Below are 9099 nucleotides of genomic sequence, written 5' to 3'. Positions count from 1 at the left end.
AAAATGTCCACTTGAGGTTTAATAATTACACCCACTTGAAAATGGTCTAGAAACATCTGCAGTACAATAGAGGTCAAACAAAACTCTAGATTGCTGTAGTCATCAATCGTTGTCATAACGTGTTCCCAGATCTTTTTGCTTCCCGCCCCTTATTTTCAGTCTTTTCTGACCAATGCTGCCATTCTGACCATTGTCCATTCTCAATCCCTCATCAGGTTCATATCAGGCTTTGTCCACTCTGATTACCGTCCCTTTTGGCCATGTGGACATCAGTGACCTTATTGCTGCCAAGGACTCAGCGTCCCCAGCAAAGCAAGCCGCAGTGACCCAGAAGTTAAGTCTGGTTTTCTAGATCGCGGAGCTGCTGACCAGGATTGTGCCTCTGTTTGCCATGAGCAACAAGAAGGATCGAGAGGAAGGGGGGTACGTGCTGTGTCAAATGGAAGGGGCGAGGAAAGGTCTTGGGGAAAATTTTGAGAATAAGTGGAAGCATTTGTTCTTTATTTTCTCCTCCTGTAACATAGGGTAGGCTGCAGTGACAGGGAAAAGCAAGGTTAGTAAATAGGCCTGTGGTCATGGCGAACAATGTAGAGTGCAAAACTAGCCAGAAAACTGCTTAAGAAAAATCACTCTGCACAATAATTTCTTCAATACTCCCGTTTAGATGGGAGTGTATAGGTCAAACAGGACCATTTCATTTTTTAAAAAAGATACTAAAGTTTATTTTCCAACCTGAGCAAGAGTTCGAAGGAATGTTTACAAAATGTTTCGCTATTTCCACTTTAAGACACGATCAATACTCAAAACTAACAAAAATACAAAATAGGGGCCCAGCGTCCACAAGAAGCCAAACCTACAGTCCAATAATGTTTTAGAAAATGTTTGAATATCACTTCAAAATATTCTGGAGGTGATGTAATAAAGCAAAGAGTTTAAGCACGCTCCCCCGGATCCATTGTACTAGCTGGGTGTCTTTGGGCATAACGGTCACTCTTTTGGCATGGATGGCACACAGGTTGGTGTCCTCAAACAGGCCAACCAAGTAGGCCTCACTGGCTTCCTGCAATGCTGCAATTTCCAGACTCTGAAACCTCAGGTCAGTTTCGAAGCCCTGGGCAATTTCCCTCACCAGGCGCTGGAAGGACAGTTTGCGGATAAGCAACTCTATATGGAATTCTGGCATCGGCAGATTTCTCGGAGTGTGACTGTACCCAACCTGTAGCGATGAGATCTCTTCACTACGCCAGTGGAGGGGGCATATTTCTGGGCTGCCTTGGTGGCCAGCTGCTTCCTGGGCGTGTTGCCGCCGGTGGACTTCCAGTCTATCTGTTTGGTATGCGCCATCTCCGCTCATAGGATCAACTTGACCGCCTGCAATAGTGAACTCATGCAAATGATTTAGGTTCTTGTCGTCAGAGTGCAGCACAAACAATGAACATTGCACTGTTACAGAGGCAGATATTAACAGCTGCAATAAACAAAGAACCCTTTTATTCAATCCTATTCATTGTGAATTGACTGATTTCTGAGACATTCAAATATTACTCTTGCAGAGTTAAAGAAGGAGCTGAGGACCGCTCAGCAACCTGTTGATCTGCAGCTGGGCGCTGCTGCTGACCGTGCAGCAGGATTGAGCGCACAGAAGGTGAAAAAAGTGTGACCAAGGGCAGTGTGCACCCTCCTGCCGCTGGACTCCATGGAAATGGGGGTGGCTCAGCACAGAAAAAAGGGAAAGCAGTGTCATTCACCTGGGCCTAGGTTGTAAACTAGCTGACAGAAGTGTGCAAGGTTAATGGCCAAGCTGGAGGATGATCAGGAGGAGGAACCACCTACCAACAGGACGGTGTGAACCTCCTCCAGTGGCACCAAGCAATGGTCAGCATTGGTGAAAACTGCCACTCTGTACAGTGACAGCGGTAAGGAGCCAAGTGAGGCAGCCAGAGGGAAGGACGAATGGCAGCATGAGGCTGAGTCTCAACGTTTAGCCCCCAGTCAGAATGACAACTGCCACATCAGGCCAATCAGAGCCCCTCAACAGCTGCTTTCAAAGTCAAATTCTGCTGAGCTTCCTTTGGTAACAGCTGAACTTACATGGGTGGGTAATGCATATGCACAGTCCAGCATCACAGATCGAACATCACTTTATCCATCTCCATAAATATCAGTGGTCAGACAGAGAGTATGACAGGCTGAAATGGAAGCCCAGAGGCAGGAGAACGGTATCCTGTGTGCAGAGTACCATAGACCGCGGGCTGAATTGAACAGCTGGACCAAGGTACTAGCAAGTCCTCTGTGTGACAAGCTGGGTAAGAATTCCATGTTCCATGCTGCACTCCACAAATCAGCAGCTTCCTCTACAGTCTGTGATTGCCGGGTCTCTGCACATTATGATGAATTGTTTGAGGCACCTGTAAATAGAGTTGTGTGAATAGAGATCCTGCAATTGAATGTAATGAAATTCACGTGGATCATCCCCACGTGGCCCACGCCCTTCTGCCCCCTCCACAGCTTCTGAATTTATAGTCCTTGGATTCCTCTGGAGAGCAAGATAAAGCAACCAGCGAGTTTCCTCTTTCCATTGAAGCTGTGAATCCTGGAAAGCTCATGCGGGAGATTTTTGGTCCCTTTGGTCCCAATGGCAATTGACTGCAGGCGTGAAGATGAAAAGTCGGTGAGTGCTTGTGGACCCCTCCCAACAATATGTGAACTTAGGTCAAACTGAGAGATCACATCATGTTCTCACCCTTGACATTGCCAAGGATATACTCACAAGCAATGGATCAGAGACAATGGTACCTACATCAATTGACTGGCCTTTTTCTCTGGTGATGTCACTGGATTAGTAATCCAGAGAGGCTAATGCTCAGGTGACATAGGTTCAAATCCAACTATGGCAGCTGATCGAATTTCAAATCACTTGAGACATTCTGGGATATAAAACTAATTTAAATAATGCTGGCCAACATTAGAGTATCGTCGGTTGTTGCAAAAAAAAAGCAGGTTCATAAATGTCCCATGCAGAAGAAAATCAGCTGTCCTTGCCTAGCCTGGCCTGCAGAAATGTGGTTGACACTTAACCATTCCCAGGGGATGGGGATGCCGGCCTTGTCAGGGATGTTACATTGGAGAGAATGAAGAAAGTCCTTGCTCTATCGCTCTGTAAGGCATATAGTGGTCTGCCTAGTTCAGCCTCGACGGTTTGAGTGACACTTGTCGCCAGGATGGGAAATTAAATGAGAAATCGCAGCGATCACGCTTTGACTCGCTCTTTACGATGGTTCAATGTCCAGCATTGAAACATTTTTAATAATATTTTTCAAATCGACCAGCAGTTATTCCCAGCATTATGCAGACCTCAGGGGGTAACTGCCAATCAACGACCTATTAATGCCGAAATTACATAGATGCAGAGCCGCATTTTCACACAAAGAATACCTCCTGGAGGCAGGATTGAAGAATGGGAGTGGGAATGAAGATTTGAGGCAAGTACAATTCACTCAGGACATGAAAGCACATTGTCTAGTTTTCACATCCTATCGTGTTTTACCAGCAACACGCATTTGCAGCCATCAGACTATCAGGATCTCAAATTAATTCCCTAACTTTCAGAAACCTGGGCAAGAGAAAGTGAAAGTGCAACATCATAAAATATTTTTTGTTGCACCGGAAAAATTGGAGACTCTGAAATATTTAGAAAAGAGAAATCTGGTTATAAGCCGCCTGGTGCATGCACTCTTCACTAGTGATGTCCTTCTGAACTCAAGCTGCAGGGGCACGGCTTCTACAGCAGGCGGGAGGAAGCCTTTACCCTTAAAGGTAAAGACTGTCAACGGTGAGTGCACATATCAACCAGTAACCAGGCATTTATAAAGAAAGCAAATGTATTGCATGTAATTCCCAGGCGCTGCTGGATGGTGAACTAAACACTCGGTCTGGGACCATATGTTTCAGTAAAAGAGCGTCTCTCTTGTGATTTTAATAAGCGAATGTGTTACCTTCTCGGAGTTCTTGAGACAGCCCCATCGACAGGATGGAGAGCCAGTGACGGGAGAGACAGAGCTGAACCGAATAGTAAACAGCTGCTGCACAAATGCAAGACGGCGGCCCAGCAGGAGGCTGGACACAATAAGAGTGGGATAAAAACAAAAAACTGCGGATGCTGGAAATCCAAAACAAAAACAGAATTACCTGGAAAAACTCAGCAGGTCTGGCGGACCTGCTGAGTTTTTCCAGGTAATTCTGTTCTTGTTTTACAATGAGAGTGGGGATCTCCCCGTCACTGCAGGGTGAACATCTATATGTTCACCTTCCATTTTAACATTTGGGTATTTTTCCTTCGTTGTGTTCCTGGTCGGGAAATGATTCAAGATGAAAAAAAAAATCCCTATCCGTTTAAAAAGTCCCAAATTGGGGTCAGAAGAAGTGTTATTTTGACAGGATTTGCCACAAAACAGATAACCTGAATTGATGACATTTCCTTGTCTCCGAACTCTCCTAGACTTTCACTGCAGGTGCAGGATTGACGTTTTTTCGTCAGTCATGCGCATTATTGAGCACAGGCGTGTGCCGCGTATTCACTGACAATTCCCATATTGGCAATTTAACTGAAAGTATTACATCCGTGGATCTCACTGGCGGTCAGATTTTCCCATTGGTAAATCGAGACACTACACAACAGAGGAATCTTTCACGATATGAACGTGCTAATCGGAGGACAATTCAATTTCTTTCATTCAACAAATCTATCAATTTGTGGGTTATTACGGATCATAAGGTTCCTAATAGCAATTAAAGAACAGCGAGTTCAGTCAGATAAGGTATCCGGTCATCCTTCTAGTCTCTGAAAAAACTGAATGAAGCCCGCAACCCCTCCATTCCCATATTCAGCATTTTCTTCTGTTACTGAGTAAAGTTAGCCCCAGGCCTGTCGATTACAAAGTCAGTTAGCTCCTCGTTAGGATAGTGGTTAGTATCCCCGCCTGTCACGTGGGAGACTGGGGTTCAATTCCCCGACGAGGAGTGCTTTGATAATCTTCAAAATAGGAAACACACGAAATTGGAAAAGTACTTTAAATCTCAGATGTAGGACACAGTGCAGATAAATATTTCGTATCAGCGACAGGGAGATTCAGGAAACGCGGCTGTTCTCAGAGATCTGGAATATGGGAGTTCCTTGATATGAACGGCCCTTTACACGAAGTCAGCCGACAGTTGCGTATGTATCAGAACACCGAGCTGGCTCTTTCATTTAAACTGGGCTAAATCGGAATTTCCGTGAAATCAGTATCTTGAAACTAGGACAGCTAGCTGAAAGAAGGTATTTTCAAACCGAGAAGAACCGGCCACATTCGATTTAGTAATGACTAACGAGGCAGAATTCATTAATAATTTGACATTAAACGCGCATCTTGTAAACCGTGACTGTAACATCACACAGTAATTTACATTGTAATCTCTGCCACCTTTCGGTTCATCTTGAAAATTTAGTTTTTTCCCTTTATTTCCTTTGGTTTCGGACAGCAGCTATTCAGGATCCTGCCTTGCATCCCCGGCCCCCTCGTAATTTTTAGCTTCTAATCCCATTGCCTCTCCCTCAGTGAACACGATGATTCTCCTAATTCCAGCCCTATTTACTGCTCTCTGCACTATCAGCAGCTCCTTGGCACAGATATTATTTTTCTCTTTTGATGTTCCATTGAGTAAAATTTGCAAGATGGTGAACGCCATTCATATTCCTTTCTCTTCCTCCTCGCCAACCTTTCCGTTTTCTTTCTCTGTACCTCTTGTTTGTCTCTGGAACTCACTCCTAACCCTCTTCAATTCCCGACGCAACTCAGTGCCTACATTTAACCCACTGACTGTTGCTTTACCCAGGTCCTTCCCCACGATTGCAGAAGGGATTAGATACATTTTTCTTTGTAACTTTGAATAGGTAAGATCAGCCCAAACCTATTCCCGCTGACTGGGAACCTAGGACTCAGTGCCACCGTAAAAGAATTAAAGGCAGAGATTTTACCGCGTTAATTAGAAAAAGAATTATACACACAAAGTGTGCTGGAACTCATGTACACGGCAACCTATCTGCGTGAAACGAACACAAGACAAATTGCAGGACTCCAACCTCCAATCTTTTGATAACCTTGCACGACACATGGAAGTAAAACGCTTCATCCAATAGGCCATACGACTATAACAGCAACAATGCAACAGATATCATGTCTTTTTCAGTATCGTTCAGGAACCTGAATCAAAAGGTAGACAGCGCACATTGCCCACGTGTCTGATCCCCTACTAAATCTGAGTTATGATAGTTTCCATGATCTTTGCTTGTTATTGTGTTTTCTAAACACTGGACCACAATGAATTTACCAGGATCCGGATACTGGAGTTACTGACAGCTGTCAGTTCACTCAGTGTTAAAAGACGCTAATCTGGCAGAATTGGGAACAACACATTCCCTGGGAGACCTAGTCCTCACTAAACTACCGGGAGGGGGAGAGTCAGGAACAGAACAACTGTGACATTCCGCTCTGTTCACTGACTCTTCATCCCTCCCAGTGAATCCCGTGCCAGGAGAGATTGATATGAATGGTGCATTACAGGAACTACCTGCAGGGAATGATCCCAATTGGGCCACTTAAAGGGGCACATTTCAGATTTAAAGGCTCTCACTCCTTGGCCACAGTCTGGGACATTTTGTTCAGCTTCTGATTGCAGTGAAATGTGAAAAGTCCCGCAGTGACATAATGTTTCAGAGATACAGATACAATAACAATCCTAATATTGAACAATAATGGCTGGCACTGTATCCATTTTACCCCTAACGTCTCTGATAAAACTGCATGATATTAGACAGACTGACAGGCTGTTATCAGATGAACACACTGTACATGGACATCCTAAACATCGGCCAACCCCGACCCTGCCTCAGCTCATCTGCTGCTGAAGCCCTCATCCATGCCTCTGTTCAATCTCGGCTTGACTATTCCAGCGTTCAGCTGGCCGGCCTCCCATCTTCTACCCCATATATACCTATGCTTATCCAAAATTCTGCGGCCTGGAACTTCACCTGAATACATGCGAAAAGTCCGCTGCCCCGGAAGAAGATGGAAACAAAATCCGCGCCAAGGCGGGGACCCCAGTGAACATTGTTAATGATCAGTTTGTTGATCACCCGTTTCTGCAGTTTGTTCAGTTGCTGATAAATGAACATTTGTGTCCTAGGCAACCGAAATGGCAAATTCTCCCCATAGATCAGCACAGAGACCGCTGTTATGGTCACTGCAGCAGTTTTCACAGTGACATAACTTGCTTTAAAATCCTGTCCCTCTATCGCTGACAGTGACAGTGACAATTGAAGGTTGGAAATGGAGCTAAATTGCGAATGAGAAGTAAGGCGGCCACTTCAGTGTCAATTTATGACGGGTGATTCCGCGCGAAATGACGGAGCGCCTGCTCCATTTAAAGTTTGGTACTGCCGTAACAATGACAGTGTTGGAGAGCAATGAATGTGTTAGACTTTGCTGAAAGTTTGATAGTCTAATATATGAAGAACATGAGCAGTAGATCTGTTTTTGCCAGACACCATACTGACAGAGATACATTTGGAAAGGCCGGAGTTTCTTCAGGCGAGAATCATGATTGTCAATAGGTTCTCCGTATGAAAGAGGGAATCGAGATCAGTGATAGCGACAGCCAGATAAATATCACAGTATGTACAGGGAATGTTCAGATGTGTTCCGACTGAGAATTATGCCCCATGATTCTTTCCTATCGTACAGGCAGTCACTTTTTCAAAGCATGAAAACAATATACGCTCAATATCCTTCCAGTAAACTTCTTTGAGACAGTATCAAGGCAGCAGGGGGGCGGGGGTCACTCGGATTCTGTGTCTGGAATGTTACTGAAGAATGACCCAAGGACCATCGACACTCAGTCCTTGCTGACTGACCGCGCACCAGCTGGAACATTGGAACTACCGTATTTGTAAATTGAAAGCTTCAGGTTACCGGCGAACTGGAAGGGAATGAGTTTTCCCCAGAGCTGCCTCATTGTTCCGACCTTCACAAAGCTGCTCAGCAACTTCAGCGCTCCCCTTCTGAATGTTGACAATATTCCGCCGAAAGCAAACCTCAAGCTGATAAACTTCTTGCCATCAACAGGCTGACATCTTATCCAATCAACCTTTTTCTATTTATTTCATGAGATATGGATATGCCTCCACGATCAGTATAAGTTGCTCATCCGAAATTGCCTTGAGAAGGATTGCTACATTGACACAGTGAAAGAACTTCAAACATTGAAGTAAAATTAGTTTTGAGATGTTGCCCTGTCCTCTGGTTGATGCAAGTGAAGCTTGCAATTGGAACTGAATTGCGAATGAGCAGTAAGACGGTCACAGTGTTTACGAATTATGACGGGTTCTTTAGCAAGAAATGACCGAGTGCCAGTTGAATTTTAAATTTGGTAGTAAAGTTCGGGGAAGTTGCAAGTGCAGGAAACTGAAATATATTTCCACCTGGCTCTCAATCAGCGGCTTTAGGCGATTAGAGCAAGTTGCGGAACCAGTAAATGAGAGAACAAATAACAGGCCGACTGCCCTTGGTGATTTACAAATCTATCCCAGGAACAGTCATACAGAAAAGCTACTAAACCGTGGGGAGAGCTCACAGTTATTTTGCGTTGGGTTTACCCTCTGTTGGTTGTCTTCGTAGCTACATTGTCAGAAAGAGATTGGAATTGCGACAAGTTAGACGGGAAAACATTGGTTTCTCAGCGGCCTAGTTTATCCGTCGCTTACACGTAGCTCAGCAATGAAGTAAACGTTGCGCAGTTCAGTATTTTACTTCGTTCCGGTCATGTTTGAGAATAATTAACAACAAATTAGGAGTATATTGTGCTGCTTTTTTAAAAGACATATCGAAGCAGCAAATGCATTTTTGGCCTGGCCAGCAACTGACGAACTGTTGAGAAATTTGGTAATGGATAGACTTTGCTGACAGATGCAGTATTTGCGTGAAATTGTTGCGAAGCGAGTTATTGTTGTCGTGCAGAGGGCAGTTAATAACTTGAATTCCTTCGAAGTCCAATAAAATTGGT

General features: G+C 44.5%; 1 pseudogene; it reads right to left on the bottom strand.

Moving 5' to 3' along the window:
* Positions 1-889: 889 nt before the first annotated feature.
* On the bottom strand, positions 890-1344 carry LOC121273516 (annotated as a pseudogene).
* Between the last annotated feature and the right edge of the window lie 7755 nt (positions 1345-9099).

This window comes from Carcharodon carcharias (assembly GCF_017639515.1).
Source record: "Carcharodon carcharias isolate sCarCar2 chromosome 24 unlocalized genomic scaffold, sCarCar2.pri SUPER_24_unloc_2, whole genome shotgun sequence".
NCBI classification, from domain to species: Eukaryota; Metazoa; Chordata; class Chondrichthyes; order Lamniformes; family Lamnidae; genus Carcharodon; species Carcharodon carcharias.
Note: the sequence above shows the minus strand (reverse complement) of the source record. Positions and strands in the feature narration are given on the sequence as shown.